This window comes from Hesperophylax consimilis, chromosome 1 (genome assembly GCF_061612785.1).
Source record: "Hesperophylax consimilis isolate HC1 chromosome 1, BYU_Hcon_1.0, whole genome shotgun sequence".
Lineage (NCBI taxonomy): Eukaryota > Metazoa > Arthropoda > Insecta > Trichoptera > Limnephilidae > Hesperophylax > Hesperophylax consimilis.
In genome coordinates, this window is record NC_142836.1 from 21,681,503 (window position 1) to 21,698,867 (window position 17,365).

The 17,365-nt window shown below is 33.2% G+C and overlaps 1 protein-coding gene across 6 annotated transcripts in view; it reads left to right on the top strand.

Annotated features, from left to right (window-relative positions):
* Positions 1-17,365, top strand: part of LOC149426439 (protein FAM107B) — a 173,588-nt gene that overhangs the window by 91,670 nt on the left and 64,553 nt on the right. For 2 of the 6 annotated variants that reach the window (XM_089651608.1, XM_089651616.1), the window contains exon 1: positions 11,119-11,511. The exons of the other annotated variants lie outside the window; for them this stretch is intronic. The gene's annotated coding sequence lies outside the window, so the exon portion shown is untranslated. Of the gene's footprint in view, positions 1-11,118; positions 11,512-17,365 lie in introns of those variants that run through there. 6 annotated transcript variants of the gene reach the window in all.

The window sequence follows — 17,365 nt, forward strand, 5'->3', positions numbered from 1 at the left end:
CATAAAGTAGTGATCGTTATGCTTTTTATCCGATGATTTTCTATTTAATCGAAGTAACTAGATATTTTTCACTGCGGTGAAAATCCTCATAAATTAATCCACATTAATTTATTGGCGGTAACCGGCATTAAACTCCGCTTTTCCACACTATAATATGATTCTGAATAACAATGGACCAAGTTTATGATTTCGCTTTCACTCCCGTCCGAGTGCTCTTAAATCTTAAAATAATCTTTTGTCAGTAGTTAATTTGATCTCCATTTCATTATGGAACTTGTGTAATCTCCATTGTTAGTATAATTCTTTTATAATTACTTTACAGGCGTTACCTTAAATAATACCTCGTAAGCTTCTAGGTTGAGTGGTTATGTGAACTCTTATCTATTATTACTTTCCGATAAACTTACGTAGTTATATCTAATTACCTAATATTCCGAAAGTAATAACAAAGATTTGACCCGTTTTTAATTAATTGACTCCGATTAGTTTGGATGATGGTTAGCTACGTTTTCAAAGAAAAGAATAGTAACATTCCTTTTTTAAGGATATCAGATAAAAAAAACAATAACTTCTATATTAATTGACTGCCTTGAATTTAAGGCATTACCTCCCATTCAGCGAACTGTCTGGAGACCATATCTCCTATTAATTATAATGCTAAATCTATTATGCAGATTTTATTGTATAACTAATTTTAAGCATTCATATTTCTTTCTTTTGCTTTCATTATTCTTCGCTCTCCAATCCAAACAACGAAAGATTGAAATACAATGGTTATAGAAAGTTGTTAAGGATGCCAAATTTTAAATACTAGTTTCACATTCTCGTCACATCAAAGCGGTGCGAATAATTAACGGTTTCTTGGATAAGAATAGTTCGACCGATGGATAGTTACTGGTGCCTACTTATGCAAATATAGCTGATTCCCATTCCGATGCGTAGCAAGTATGGCAAGCCGAATTAACAAGTACTCCAAGGTGTGCTAAGACTGATTTTACCATGCATAAATAGTTGACCATTTGAAAGAGAGCTCACACCGTCTTAAAAAGATAAAAATTAAGTTTAAGGGATGTATTTCCAATCCATTACGAATTCAAAATCGTTTTGTAAATATCACCCCACATTAAACGCGACGAAACCGAAGAGTACCTATACTTGAAAATGTTGACCTATTCATGTGAAATTTTTCAGCTGAACCTAGAGAATTTAGGGTTACATTTTTAAACTTCTAAATACACAGCGAGATGAAATATTAATATATGTATCGTATAATATTATTTCAGGTATGCGGTAACAGTGACCACAATCCCCACTGCTCTCGGAGACCGGCGCATGATCAAATGATAATGGCTGAACCACTGGTGTTTTGTTTTTGTGGATTGGAAAATTTTAGACTCGTATAAGTATCACGTAATCCATTTTGATGGTGATGGACACTCATGGTGGTCTTTCGAATTCCCCAGAAATAAACTATGAGGTAGTGCTAATTATTTATAACCAATGAGCTAATAACACTGGAGTATCCTAGAATCGGAAGTATTTTGATAATGTAACCATGCGTTCAAAGCAATTTGTAATCCCAAAAATATGCTCGAAATTTTCTCTATCGTTCTATTAGTTTATATATTAATAAATCTGTGTGCGAAAGCGGCAAAAACACGCGACAATGAGCTCTGGCATTAATAAATTTGAATTTATTTGGAATTTCTAGATCAACGCTACCACTTTCATCTCCCGAAGTTATTTTTTCTCGTAAACTGGGGAAACTTGACGTATTCATTTATATATAAGAAAATAGGACAAAACGCCATATAGTAGGTATAAACGCCAACAACTTTAAAGAGAACCAAATACATTATCACTATTATCAGTTTAAATACAGACAGGTCTTCTTTTGACGGTTCGTTAGGGATATAAGCATAAGTGTTTATTTTTCCAAGGAGAAATCCATTTAACGTTCAAACCGATGTAATTCTTCGAATTATGCGAACCGTAAAATTGGGCTCCTATCCTTGGCACGATTTGCCCAACGATAGTGCACAATGAATTATTATTCCCAACCAGTTCCCAACGTTCCAGTTCCTCTCTTGGATCAACACAACTCGGGTACGGAGTACAAAGTATCCGCTTTCATACATTTCGCCGCCGTTTGTTGGATAACCGCTATCACCAGTGTACAAGACTTCTGGGAATTGGACTGGAAAAAGTGATATATTATGTCGGGTTCAAGTCAGGATGTTTTAACTGGTCCAGATGTCAATTGGTCTTTGGATGTGTGGGTTCGTTAATTATATCAAAAGATATGCCATTTGGAGTCTGTCATTCTTAATCTAAATCGTTTGAGAATATTGATTTTGATGGGAGTATTTTAAATTTGGGGTTATTATATCCATCTGTGTAATATTTAGCAAAGTGTGTCGAATTTTGTATATTATTTGAACTAGCCAAATCAACATTTTTTTACAGACCGTCCTGCTGCTAATTTCCATTAAATGCCAACGCATTATCAAAATGTACCTTATCAGCTCTCAAAAGAAAACAAGGATTTGTAGAAGACAGAGGCCTTGTCTCAAGCACTTGTGGATTCATTAACAGACAAAATGATTGGTTTTCTCTTGCTCAGTTATAATCCAGAATCAGAGCATTCGAAACACACGTGTACAGATGAAAATAGATTTAAAATATATCAGGTGATGTATATAAAATGCGACCAAAGCCGGGGGCGAAAACCAAATGAAAAACAAACATGACTTATTTTATGCAAGTAGGTATTTGCACAAAATAAGTCATGATATATTTTTGTTCTAAGAAATGAACGGTCTTCGGTTAAATTACAAATTTCACACCTATTACGTCGATTTTCCACCTTCGTTACAAATTGCAGTGAAATGCATGAATTGAAACGTGTGTTAAGGTAGATTATAATTTGAGATTCACCGATAATAGAAACGTAATATTATGAGAAATCGCCATTAGAGCGATTGAAAAACACTATAGAAAGCCATTTTTACGCCAAGAAATATCAAATATCACGTCCACTTATCTTAACTATTATATAGCAGCATCATTTACATAACATTTCCGCACTCTGCGAGAAACCAGGGCCAATTAAATAAGAACATCTATAAATTTAACACACATCGTAATACCTCAATAAATGCCTTCTTCCATTAGAAACATTCGAAAGTATGCTTTATCTTGTTTTATATTATTTAATAGAGTTTTTCCCACTTTAAAACTAATATTCGTGGTCATTTAATTTTTCTAATATTAAATTTTCTTAATTTAAAATACATCGAATTTAGATAATATCTCAAAGCCAAATATAATCGGCTACATCGATATTCCATTTTTCAATAGAAAAGTTGTGTGGTAAACAAATAAATACTTCTTTTTTTAAATTTGACTACAAAATATTCATAAAAGGAAGCAAACACTTTGTGATGTGACATTATATATTAAATAAAAATACACTTTGTAAAACACCACTTTTATTTTGAATTAATATTAACAGCCAACCAGGTTTCGCTTAGCTCAAGCTTCATCAGGGCTTGTTATATCAGTTGATATAATAAGCCCTGGTGAAGCTTGAGCTAAGCGAAACCTGGTTGGCTGTTAATATTAATTCAAAATAAAAGTGATGTTTTACATAGTGTATTTTTCATTTAATACATAATATTCAGTTCAGTGAATTCATTATTCATTCTCGATGAATCGCCGTTTATTGAAATATATTTTTTTAATTTTCATACTAAAAAAACAACAACACTATTTATACATATTATTTAATCGTATGCTTTACATTACCTTCCTCACTAGGTGTAACCTATTCTGACGTAGGTGATAGGAATAATAAAAATAATATTTAGTTAATTTTGCGAAAAATCACCTCAAGGGCGCTGTAAAAATATATTTATTAAATAATAAATACAGCATAATAACTAGTAATTTACATAATAACTAGTGAATTTACAGTAAAAATATTTCATCTCAGTACTATTGACAGATTTAGCAAGTGTTAAATTAAGATAAATATGAGAAGGTGAAGAATTAATAAAGTATGTAGTTTGTAAAAGAAGAAGAAAAAGTGTACATTTTTAGACATCGATTAGCTAATAAATAAATATATAAAGAAATAAAATAATAAAAAGTGAAATGGAAGACAGTACTATTAGCAATGTATAAAAACAAGTCATATTTTAAATGTGAGATCTTTTCTCATTAGGCCATTCTGTGAAGTTAAGGAATACATATTATTATTATTTAAAACGAAGACACCATATGTATACAGCTCCTCACGTATACAACAAACTGCCACTACAAACCATAGCAATTACTTTTCTCATTAGCCATTCAGCGACGTTTTTGTTAAAGGAATACATATTTTTATTATTTAAAACGAAGATACCATATATTATGTATACAGCTCCTCACGCTTTAAACAAACTGCCACTACAAACCATAGCAATAACTTTTCTCATTAGCCATTCAGCGACGTTTTTGTTAAAGGAATTCATATTAGTTATTGCTATGGTTTGTATTGGCAGTGTGTTGTATGCGTGAGTAGCTGTTTACATATGGTGTATTTGAGTAAATTTATTATGTTCTACCTATTATATTATTTGTCATTCAGCGACGGTTTTGTGAAAGGAATACATATTAGTTATTGCTATGGTTTGTATTGGCAGTTTGTTGTATGCGTGAGTAGCTTTTTTTTTTTAATATTTTTATTTATTTTATTAAATACAGTATAATGTTTAAATTTACATAGTAAGAACATATTTCAATAAAAATTAACATGTTTACCTTTACAAGAGTCTAAAACTCGTGTGTAAAGGGAAAATAATAAAAACTTAACATACATATGTATATAGAAGAAAAAAAGAATCATAAAAACATATAAAGTGAAGAGATTTTAGTTTTTTTATACAATAATTTATAAAATAATATAGTGAGATATCATCGTCATTCTAATTCGTTAAATTATTTATTGTAGTGAAGTTAATTTTATTTTTAAATTTATTAAAGCTGTTAAATTTATTAAGCTTTAAATAGCTGTTTACATATGGTGAATTTGAGTAAATTTATTATGTTATATTACATTATAATATGATGCCATAAGGATTTCGCTAGCACGCGTATTTGAGGTTGCTGTCGGGAGATTAAGTAGATAAACTTAGTTTTGAACCGTGTTGTGGGAAGAAGGATACTGAAAGTTTTTTTTAAAGAATGGTTGCACGCTTTTATACCTATGTACATAGATTGAAGAGAACTTATTTATTATTCTATAACTTGCATATTAGAATACTTCCCGTGGGTGTTTTGAGGCAGTGAAGTAAACGTATAAACCATGTAATGTAACCAATTTAGAACTATTTTTAAACTCCCTGCGATAAGATAACTATTATGAATTATGACCACTTATTAGACGTTTAATTTCCACTCGTCGCCGTGAGTAAGCAATAATTTGACTCGTATTTTATCCGTCTTATAAATTTCAAAATTAATGTGTTATAATATAATGTTTACACAATAGTGTTTTATGAAAGCGTTAAGGAAGTAGTTACAGATATAAATAATTTATTTAAATATTAGTAAAAAGAAAGAAATAGCCCGTATTTTAAAGTGTTTCTGTGTGAATACCTGCAATAAACCTGAACTACACTATTTACAAAACAACAATAATGACTGAAATTGCGTTCAAATTCTTTTAATCGAACAAAGATATGTGCTTGTTTTCGTGAAAAGCTTCACAATGCACATTTTTATTGAATGGGTGATATAATTCAATGGTATCTAATTATTAATTATTTCTTGAAATTCTGCAGTGAAAAGCAAACAATCAAATTGAGCATTTAACAAGTAGGCACTTGCTTTTGAGTCAATTGCTCGCCGTATTGTTGTCACGTTAATTTTGTTAAGAGACAATAGCACGCGACACCCATCACAAATAATTGTTAAAATTCTTAGCTCGGAATTTTGTTGTACAATAGAGTCAATGTATGAACAGTATTAACACCTATTGTTTGAACAGATTATGAAAAGGAGCATTTTCACTGTTGCAATAATTACTTAGCAAGATAAAAATCTTATCGTTTACGGCCATTTTTTAAAACGAATATGGCGTTATAAAACACGGCGAAAATGCGTAGGTTTTTAATGTTTTCCTTTCAATGGCCTTCATGCTATTAAAGTCTGTTTTCTATTTTAAACCTTTAGCTGAAAATGAAATGATTTTAGTGGGCTTGAAGGTTAGCATAAAGCTTTTAACGATGGGGATTTGGCGTGAAAACGATCCACGGTTGAACGATGTAATTAAACGAATTCATGCAAAATTTTATACGCGCGAAGTGGGAGGCCATACATTATTCTACTCGCCACCTACCAACCCTACTGTACCGAATAGATTTAATACTTAGTGTCATAATGATTACTGTAGTTTGCAATTCTTCTTCTACAAATATCTTTTAAATATGGTTAATTTAATTAGATACTATGGGTAATTTAATTATTTTAGTCTTTCTTGACTTATCTTGGATTGTCATACATTTTCTTTCCCAAATGAGATATACATGTGTGTGTTATTATATCCTACATAATTAATATCATTTAATATAATACGATTGATTAGGTATTAGGTATCATACCATACCTACAATAATACCCAATTATATTGCCTAATACCACCCAATACTGACTGACGTCTTGCAAAAACGATCTGACTGGGCGTGGGACACGTTGACTGTCGAATATTCAATTATTGGAAAGAAAATTATTCACTTTCATCATGTAATGAGAAAATTTATGCGCATATAATTAAGTGTTGATTTTTAATTGGAGTACATTGTTCAAAAGCTTTGAAGCCCATAGGATTAACCAGATAAATAAAATGAAAGGAGAAACATGTTCATGTATTATGTATTTCTGTTTACCGTTCCTCCAAAAACATCATCTTTCTTTCTTTACATATTTCTCCTCGTTAGGTGATGAAGTGAGGAACAAAAACGACAGTGTACCTTCTCTTATTCAACATTTGTATTTTTTTGTTTGCGTTCTTGTTTAATTCTCGGTTTCAGGATGGTTTTTTTGTACTTGGGTATTTGATACTTTTCAAGTTTTACTGGTTTCACATTTTCAATATTTTTATTTTATTTTAAGGCCGGGTATAATATGTATCTCTTTATCTAAACTGACCTAATCTAACCTAACTTTGACCGTTGAAAGTTGAATATCAAGGAGCCGGTATTATTATCATACATTATTATCTAATGTTACCATATTTCGCGTGAAAAATGTTTCAAAGTGGTTATTTTTTATAATTTCTTATATTTATATTTCGTTTACCGAATATATGGTCAATGTTTTGTTTACACATTTATATGCTAACCTTTTTAACCTGTGTTCAAGCATTCCCCCACCAACCTATTACCCAATACCTGAGTTACCTTATTACAATTGTACCGGCCAGTCTATCATGGAAACTTATGCAGTGAACAACCCAGTGGTCCCTCAATGCCATAATATCGATTTTCATCAAAAACGTGCAGTGTAAAAAATAGAAATAATAACAATATAATCAAATTCCATCCCAATATCCACCATTCACCATGCTATGACGTAGTTGTGTAACTTTTTTATTATGTATAAAAACCACATACAAATAAAAATTCGCATACAAATATTTCTACTACAGCTTATTTGTGGCATTTTTGTGACATACATGCTGATAAGTTATTAAATAAGATGTCTTTGTATTCGCTGTATTATTTGAATTTTCGGAGTGTGCTTCAGACACAAACTAATGTCCTCTTCTTTGACAAATATTTTTTGCAGATGTATTCACCATTATATTTGAGATTTCGCCTTCTCAAAGACTCTTTTTGCTCTTTCACTATATTAATTTTACTAAATATTTTTCTTATCTTGTGTAAAACGTTTCCATTCGTAGGCACTTAATTGTATAGAACCAACGTACGTGTCAGTCTAATTAAGGTTTCAAAGTTAAACTACTCTTCATAGATAAATAATAATGTTACATTCCTTGTACTGGGTTATCAGTGAAATACCTTCTTCAAGTTTCACAACACAACAACTTCCAACATTCTGATAAGAGCAGCTGTATCGTCCGCTTTGATACATTCCTAGGAAACACAGTGATATTAATATCTAAACAGTCTAAAACACTTAAGAAATCTAAAGTTACAAAAAATGATAACAGGTTGTTGACAGTTTGAGAATAACTCAGCACTGCCGAATATTATATAACTAAGCTTGAGTTTGCTAATTTAGTAATCTTCTCAACCAATATTTTCGTTTTCTTCGTGGAATTAAAATATGGGACCTCATCAATTATTAACTTGTATTTGTCCATACGTTGTTCAATTTCGAACTTAAAGCGAAGCTTAATGCTAAATCACTATTTTGATCAATCTTTATAACGAGTTGGTGTACATTATGAATACCAAAAGGTTTTCCTATTGTTTCCCTCGAGTATAATACAAATAAAAAAATAAAATTATTCGGTAAAAAATATAAATGTAGACTAATAAAACACATTTTCTTATAAAGAAAAGTATGAACGCGTAAAGGAAACAACTTTTAAAAAATACACTACTATTGCTAAGATTATCTGTGACAGTTTCCATTGATTAACTTATTTGCTTTCTTACAAAATTATTTACAAAATAAATAATAACCACTTTTTTGCTTGAAATCGAACGTTTCTAGGCTCGGTTTGTCAAGCGATTTTAATGCCTATTACCTACAATAACCAAGAATATACACATTTTTTGCTTGTAGCTTCCTCTTAAACATTGCCTTAATTTTTTCAAAATTGTTTATGTAGCACAACGTATATATATAATATATATTATGGTGTATCGTTCCTTGAGGCTGGACCCAGAAGTCGCGGATGCGATAATAATGTCTGCACGGACAAAACAAAATTATGGGTTCCTTCACAAATATATATTTTTTAATTTCACGTCATTCCGGAGTTTTTCCGGTTTTTTGAGATATTTTCAGTCTATGTATTTTAAATATTGCTTTGGTATCTATGTGAGGATATTATATCGGCGCTTTATTAGCAGTAGACACGTAGCTGGACGGACGACGAACCTCGTGCTGGCACTGTTGGTGGACGCGGTGGACTCTCTCGCTTCAGCAGCTGGTCCAGTTTCTTCACCACCTAGGATTCTTTTTTTTTTTTATTTTTTTTATGTGACACCTCACAAGAGTGTCCCTGCCTGTGCAGTGCACAGACAGGGGAACTATGTCACCACCCGGTTGGGCGGCGTTGTGAGGCGGAGTAAGGTAGGGGCTGTAGGAAGGGATTTGTTAATGCGGGCCTTGAAGAGGCTCGGATTATAGGAGGGAGGAAAAACAGATGCCGGTAGCTCGTTCCACATACGAGCCGACTTACACAAAAACGAGTCGTAAAAACGGCCCGTTCTCATGAAGCCAACGTCAACCGTGAACGGGTGTTCAGTTCGTGTCCGTCGAGTTTCGCGCACGTGCACCGGTGCATCAGGAATCAATGCTGCTAGCTCCTTGGAGCAGGCTCCATTGAAATACCTGTAGAACAGACACAGCATGCCTACATTGCGTCTATGCATCAGAGAAGGCAATCGGTCTGTTAACAACGGATTGTCAATCAGACGGATCGCTCTCCTTTGCACAGACTCAAGCAGGTTTATCAAGTATTTTGGGGCACCAGCCCAAAGGTGGCTCCCAAATTCAATAGTTGGGCGGACTTGAGACTTGTACGGGGTCAGCACCTGGTCACTGTTGAAGAATCTCCTAGCCCTGTACAAGACGCCCAACTTTTTGGAGGCCTGATTTACTCGGGCTTCTATGGATCCCCGATACTTGAGCTGGTCTGATATAGTAACTCCAAGCATTTCAATGGAGTCTTTATTGGGGAGAGTGCTCCCATCAAATTGCACCAGACAGTCATTGATCTCCCTCTTTGCCGAAATCAGACACGCTTGGGTTTTTGAGACGTTGAAACTGACCAAGTTGGCCTTACCCCAGGCACGAACCATCTCTAGGTGGTGGTCAATTTTTCGCTTCAAAACTTCCCGAGCTGTTCGGACATCATAGGTGGAAGGGGGCCTGTCAAAAAGATAACCCTCGTGAACGGTGCTGTCATCAGCGTAGCAGTGAATTGGTGCACATTCAACGAGATCGTTGATGTGCAATAAAAACAGCGTCGGAGACAGCACAGATCCTTGTGGCACCCCCGCATTGATTTGGTGCGGTGAGGAAGAAGAGCCGTCAACCACGGTTTGAATTGTTCTTCCCCTCAGAAAGTCCGCAATCCAACTATGCAGGGTTGGGTGGATCCCATACGATGGTAATTTCCCGATAAGCGCCCGGTGCCAGACTCTGTCAAAGGCTTTGGAGATATCCAACCCATCGGTTTGGGTTTCACCAAAACGTTCCATGTACCGCCCCCAAATATGCGTTACATATCCGAGTAGATCGCCACACGATCGGTTTCGACGAAATCTTGCTGCAGAGTCTCCATCTTCTATATTCGTGTCACCTGTTCCTGTTCTTCATTTTACTTAACTTAACTTCACTTTATTTTTGTAATATTTATATTTTTTTGTAATACCTGGATCAACTGTAAAGCGCCCCTGAGGTGATATCTCACAAAAGCGGCGCTATACAAACAGTCCAGTAAATAAAATTAATATTTAGTCACTATGTTTACAATTTGATTTTTTTAAAAACTTTCTTTGCCCATATCCTCTCATAATCATCAATTTAACTTGATATTACCCAAATGCGGATGCTTTTTTAGTTCCACTGCCAATTGAATATCTTGCGATGATAATTTTACTATTTAACGCCAAAACTGGTTCATTCAGTTGACTGGTTCATAATATCTGCGAAAATAATGAATGGTTTGTTCTACATGTGATATCATGTTCGTTAGTCACATTGTTGGGGCTTATCAATTGAATAAAAACAAACGACATTTCTTAGTCATGATATGAAACACCCGCTACGCTAGGTACAGTCACTCGTGTACACAATCACAATAGTACGGCGCCTCGTGCTTCAGGCTGACAGGCTGACTTCAGTGTTCACAAGTCGACAGTCAGTACCAGTTAGCGCGTTAGCAGTCAGAGTCAGAGTCAGTGGGCTTTTGTCTTTTACCGCGGCTCGTTCGACCAAGACGGAGTATTCGCTACGAGCGACGTTTCTCACTTCAATCGGTTCCCGAGAGCTTAGAAGTTGAAAGTGCTTTTAGTTTCGCAATCTGAACAGTGAAATTGCAGATACACTCTTTAGAAATATTCTAGAATTTCTCTGAAACAGTGTATAGTAAAGACTAGAAGATCTAGGACCAAGTTCGGTTATAGTTCTGAGCGGAAAGAATAAATTTGACCGTTGATATTCAAATTCTAATCGATTGAATAAAGTTGTATTCATAAGTGTTGTTATTTACCGGTGTGATTTGTTTTATTTGCGAAACAGACGTTTTGACATTACGTGAAGCATGTAAGTTTAATTTATTTTTTTAATTTCAAATATAATAATCAGTTTCATATTACCTTCTGATAAACATCGTTTAGCTAAAACTTCTATGGTTGAGTCTTTATCTTTTTTTACCTACTACTGCAAATAGATTTGTTTTTATCAAAGAGAGTATTTTTTCTCATATTTTTAACAACGCTCGAAAAAAATCACTGCCCCGTAAAATGGCCTTTTAACTGCTTGCACTTTTTTTGCTCATTTATCATAACTTTAATGTGTCAAGAATCATTATGTAAAATATATTAAAAAAAATACATCAAAAAACTTTGCCGCAAAGACTGCCGGGGTCTCCAAAACTTTTCTTACTTGTCTCTAGACCCTAATTATTATTATTTTTAATATATACCTATATATTCGTTACCTACTAAGCTATAATAGGTAAATCTGGGGAAAAGGAAACTGTACCTACATTTTTATCATCAACTTTAAGTATTTTTCACTCGCCACTAACTGTAATCCTATTTTATCTCCATGGAAAGTTTGGATCTCTTCATTCTTATTGTAAGCTAGCTGACGTGTTCCCGGCGTTGCTATTATATATGTAAACCACTATTATTATTATTATTATTCACTCACCAAACACAAGAGCCTCGTCTCTTTATGGTGAGGAAAAGCTATTATTATTCACCTTTATAACACTGTATAATATGTATAAATTGTATATTTATTGTAAAAAACATACAAATATTAAATAAAAAAAAAAAAAAAAAAAAAAAAAAAAAAAATAAAAAAAAACCTTCTGGAAGAAATTCTGTAAAGTGAAAACCTTAGCAAAATCCGTTGCGTAGTAATCCGTAACTGCACAAATAGACAGACGCGGATATCAACTTTATTTTACTAAAATTAGATTAATCTGCATAGTAATAATTATTATTAATAATAATACGTTCAAACGATGCCAACAAAATATTTAAGAAATTCTGATAATAGGTACATAAATTCACAAGATTTAATAAATGCTTTATAGAACTAAAATTAACCTAATTTTTTTAAACAAATTATTAAAAGCAATAATTATTACCTTGACACACAAATATTGATTGAAAAAAATCTTTCGAGAAAAAATAATGCCGCTGAAGGGAATTGGACGGGCGATTAAAAATGAGCCGACGTAGCACAGTGGTTCCGTGCACCTGATCGGAAATCAGAAGGTGCGGGTTCATTTCCCGTCGGCGGCATTTATTTTTCTCGGAAGATTTTTTCAATTTATATTTGGGTTTCAGGCTAATAATTATTGCTTATAATAATTTGTTATCCTTTGTGCTTTGCGTAAAATAAAACTCGTCTTGTAAACATATGTTTACCTTTGAGCGTTGTTTTTTTGGCTTTGTGTACATTAAATTCGTATTAAGATTATTATTTCTATCTTATTGCCACTGGTATCTCACATAAATTTGCGTTCACTCAGATATTAACTTGGACGATGCCGAAGGCAAAAACATGCCTCAATCACAAACGGAGAAAAATGGGTATGGCTGATTTATTACAATCCTGATAAAAACTTGATGGCACACCATTTCCTAACAAACTATCTATACATTCAGAATATATCTGAACACGTGTTAATAATAAATATAATGACGAAATGCTAAAATATCAAAGTTTTTGTTAAAACGTTTTCCGACATCCCCATAACACATTCGTGTTTTACCGACAGTTAGAAAACCTGTCAATTCATTCGTTAAAGGCCTGCAGACCAGTTTTTAACAGGAATACGAATAGTTGACCATATTTTAAAATTAAGACTAAAATTAGCAATATTTTATATCGTAAGTTTTCTCCGTGTAAAAATTATTAAATAAAATTTTATTGTATACCGGTACTAACCTCTTTTGGTTCAAGAAGCCCAGGCAATGACTATATATACCATTGAATGCGAGTTCTTTCGGTGACAAAGGGTTCTGTCATCGTTGATTGTTTCGAAGTATGGTCTTTAGATTCCGACATTGCATACTCCTATGTACAACTGCAGTTAGTTTATTTGCTCAAGTATTTCTGCAAAATAGTAAGAACTTAACTTTAGATGAATTAATATAATTTCAAAACCTTTATACGACCTACAGGTTTGGAATCGCTGGATTAAAACATTAATCTTAGAGATTAAATCATAGCTGAACAGAGTGCAGGCATAAATACTATTTTTGTGCAGAAATCATTCATCTTTGTATTCCACCGATTAAATAAACGAAAGCGAATAATTGATGACCATTATGTGGGTAAGTAGGTATGCACAGTATTATAATGGAAGTTAGTACTGGAATTCAATAAAGTCATTTTATTTTCTACATTTTGATCGATTGAAATGGCATTCTTGCGGATGGAATAATTTCTTATAATAAAATATTTGTTGAGATTGTTTTATCGTCCATTTTTAACATGTACATGAAATATACTTATTTGCCTTATATTGCTTAGTACCTACTTCAACACATTCAATAGATACACATGTAATTTATTGAATTAGTAGGTACAAAACAATAAGTTCATTATAACTTCATTCAATTAACTTATTGTTTTGTACCTACTAATTCAGCACATTCAAGTGATTCACATATAATTGTCATGTCAACGCAAAAACTTCAAAAAACCCGTTGACATTTTAATTTTATTGTATCTAGTTTACTAACACTATGGATGGGTTGTTTCGGAGAATTTTTAACAATTCATCAAATTTCAACGTTCATTTTCGGGTTCTGTGAAAGTCCTATTCAAGTTCTGTTATTATATCGGCTAGTTGTTTGACAAAACTAAAATAATAACAGAACTTGAAAAATCTTTCACAGAACTTGAAAATTAACTTGGAAATTTGAAGAATTGTTAAAATTCTCCGAAACAACCCGTCCTAAGTCTCGACTGGTCTGATGGATATTTCAAATCTCCATAGCTTATATAGGTAATCCGTTGTCAAAAAGTAGTCGAGTTAACCTTGAAATTTTATATTGATAAGCTGTAAGGAATTTTTTAATTCGTTTGAGAGTTGCGACGAATATTCTGATTTTATATATTGTGGTTAAGATATCCATCATTAATCATTATCAAGGAAGTAGAATTATTAAGTTATTGTTGAAAATTCTCACTTTCAGTTAATATTTGAAATGAATGCACAGGTAACACTGATAACAGTGTGCTCCAGTTGTTGGTCATTGAAGGTACACCCACCCTGTCCCACCCCGGTATAGGTGACTTATGGTCACCCCTTCGGAGCTCTCGCATGAATCTAATTTTTTTTAATAAACGGCTCTACAATTTATATAAATGAAGCTAGGCCTTAAAAGCTAGGCCCTTATACCAGTTGTTGGTAAGTAGGTTTGAGATACAAATCACGAACTAAGAAAGACGAAAGACGAGAAGTATCTTTCGGAGGTTTTTACGCTTTGCTGACTCAAAGCCTCCCTTTCATAAAGATGAGTGCCTCGCCTCGATGTCGAGGGTGTCGGGCGTACTTCTGAAAATATGTTTCGGTTTTCTTTTTCAGAAACTTTCCTTTTGAAATTTGTCTTACACGCTCTGGTATTCACGGAGCCTTTCGGATGTAGTTGTCTTCGTATACCTTTATATGCACGTTGCTAAAACACAAAAGGTGCTGGTTTTTGACGGTGATTCGATTCAGCATTCTATAAGTCTTTGTCTGTAATTTTACTATACTCACGTAGGTTAAGTACGCTTTGGCTCTATTAAAACGAATATATTGTATCTAATTTTTAGTAAGTACCTTATGCGAGTGGCAAGTACCTAGGTCACATTTCCTGTGCTAAAAATATAAAATTATTTTATTAAACTTATTGTTATTTAAAACAAGCATCTAGGTACATTACATATTATTGTAGCGCAATACACCCACTTGATGTTTTCATTATGAAAAAGCCGTTACTGTTTTAAAGTTAAATGTCCAAGGGTATAACTCCGATCGAAAATTTGGAACAGAAATATTGTGACGTCATATTATTGCCTGACTATATCCACCAATGAAAAACTCTGAAAGTCTATGGAATAAACTGTTAAAAGATAAGTGATGGCTGAGTAGAAAGTTTATGGTTGTTCGATATTTTGATCTCGAACTACGCCGTTCTCGCGTAGTTTTGACGGATTTGAATATATTGTTTATCCATTGATTAGTTCCTGTCGTGAGGTAAAATTATACCTAAACATTTCAAACATTTTATTTTATTTTTTATTTTTCGGTACATAAGTAGGCTCCGAATGAGACATGTACTTACTGTCTATAAATTGGCATATCTATGGTTAACTAGAGGACCAATTTGTTTCATACAAAAAGCCCGAAGATATCAATCTAGTGAGTGGTTTATTTATGTGAATGTCCAATCTGCACGTAGATTAAACGTGCAACATTATAAAAAAAACTGCCTTATCCTCTTACCATCTCTATACCTTATCTTGATTATACATGTTTTAGGTAATTTATTAAGACGAATATGGTTTCAAAGTTTACTGAAAAAAATGTATATTTTATGCAATTTTTGGTAAAAAATAGTACCTAAATCAAATTTAAATTGTGTCTAACATTGAACATGACTAAGTAATACACGTAAAACGTAAGCAGTTCCAGTTTTAATATGTTGGGATAACATTGAACAGGGGGATTACTCTGTATCTTTCGGGTTAACAAACCAGTAAGTTCGTGGTTTAACCTTTCCTTGCCGGTGCTGTCAACTGAGTGAACATTGTCTGTAATTAATAAAATATCTCTGTAAATATACTAAACACAAAGTTCAAATTTTATGTATTCCTCCGCAGTATATATTACATTAAGTATTTAGTCGAATCTTTATCGCGGTTTTATTTCGATTACTGTATAATAATGACTAGCCATTTAATAAATAAAGATTCGAAATTTTAAAATTGGAAATTCATATGTCATACGGCATATATTCTGGTCTAGTCATGTGTAATTTCTATCACCTAAGAAATTCTAAAAATATAGTACTATAGGATTCATATGTCTTATACTGATTTATAAATGTGAAAATTCTAACTATTCAATTGTAAATGATCTCCAAAATGCCCTGGAAATAATCTCAGACTTGTGATGTCCCGAAAGAAACCATTCATCTGTTCTGAATGCAATTACTAATGTTATCCAAGTTGACCCTGGTAATAAATTACATCTTTGCGGTTCTTTCAAGGATAAAGAAACCATCCTGTCATTTCGAATGCAATCAACAATGTTCTCAAAATTTGTTTTGACAGCATCGCCATTCCATTGTAAGAATATTATGTACTAAATACACAATTTGGCTGTCCTGAAACGGGAATCCTTCCCAGTTGGACAGACAAAGGTTCATTTTGTTTTGTATTGTTTGCAATTTATGTATATATAAAATAAATAATATAAAATATATAAAGATTTATCGAGTATATAGCGCCGGAGGATGAGGAGTTTTTGAACACCGTAAGGGAAGGGTTAATACGGGTTTGTGACGTGGCTAAACCAGCAGCAGGAAAGTTTCGAAAGATACATGAAAGATACACAGATGACCGGTCGGTGGCCGAGTTGACATCGCGCTTGGGTCCCACCCAGGCGTAGTGTGTTCAATTCCTCGGCTGGCTAAGTCCTACATCACAACACAAGCAACATTTTCCGTTTTCTGTGGTGGTAGTAGGAGATTTTCAAATATTGTCAGGTTATTCGTAACCCGGGAATGTTTGTCTTTCTTTTTTAAAAAAAAAAAAAAAATACAGAGTATAAAAATATCTACATAAAAAAACATAATAATAATAATGTATCCCATTCAAAGTAAAACAGCTTAAACGGGATCTGTCATTATATTTACTATATTTGTCGCTGGAATAAATATTG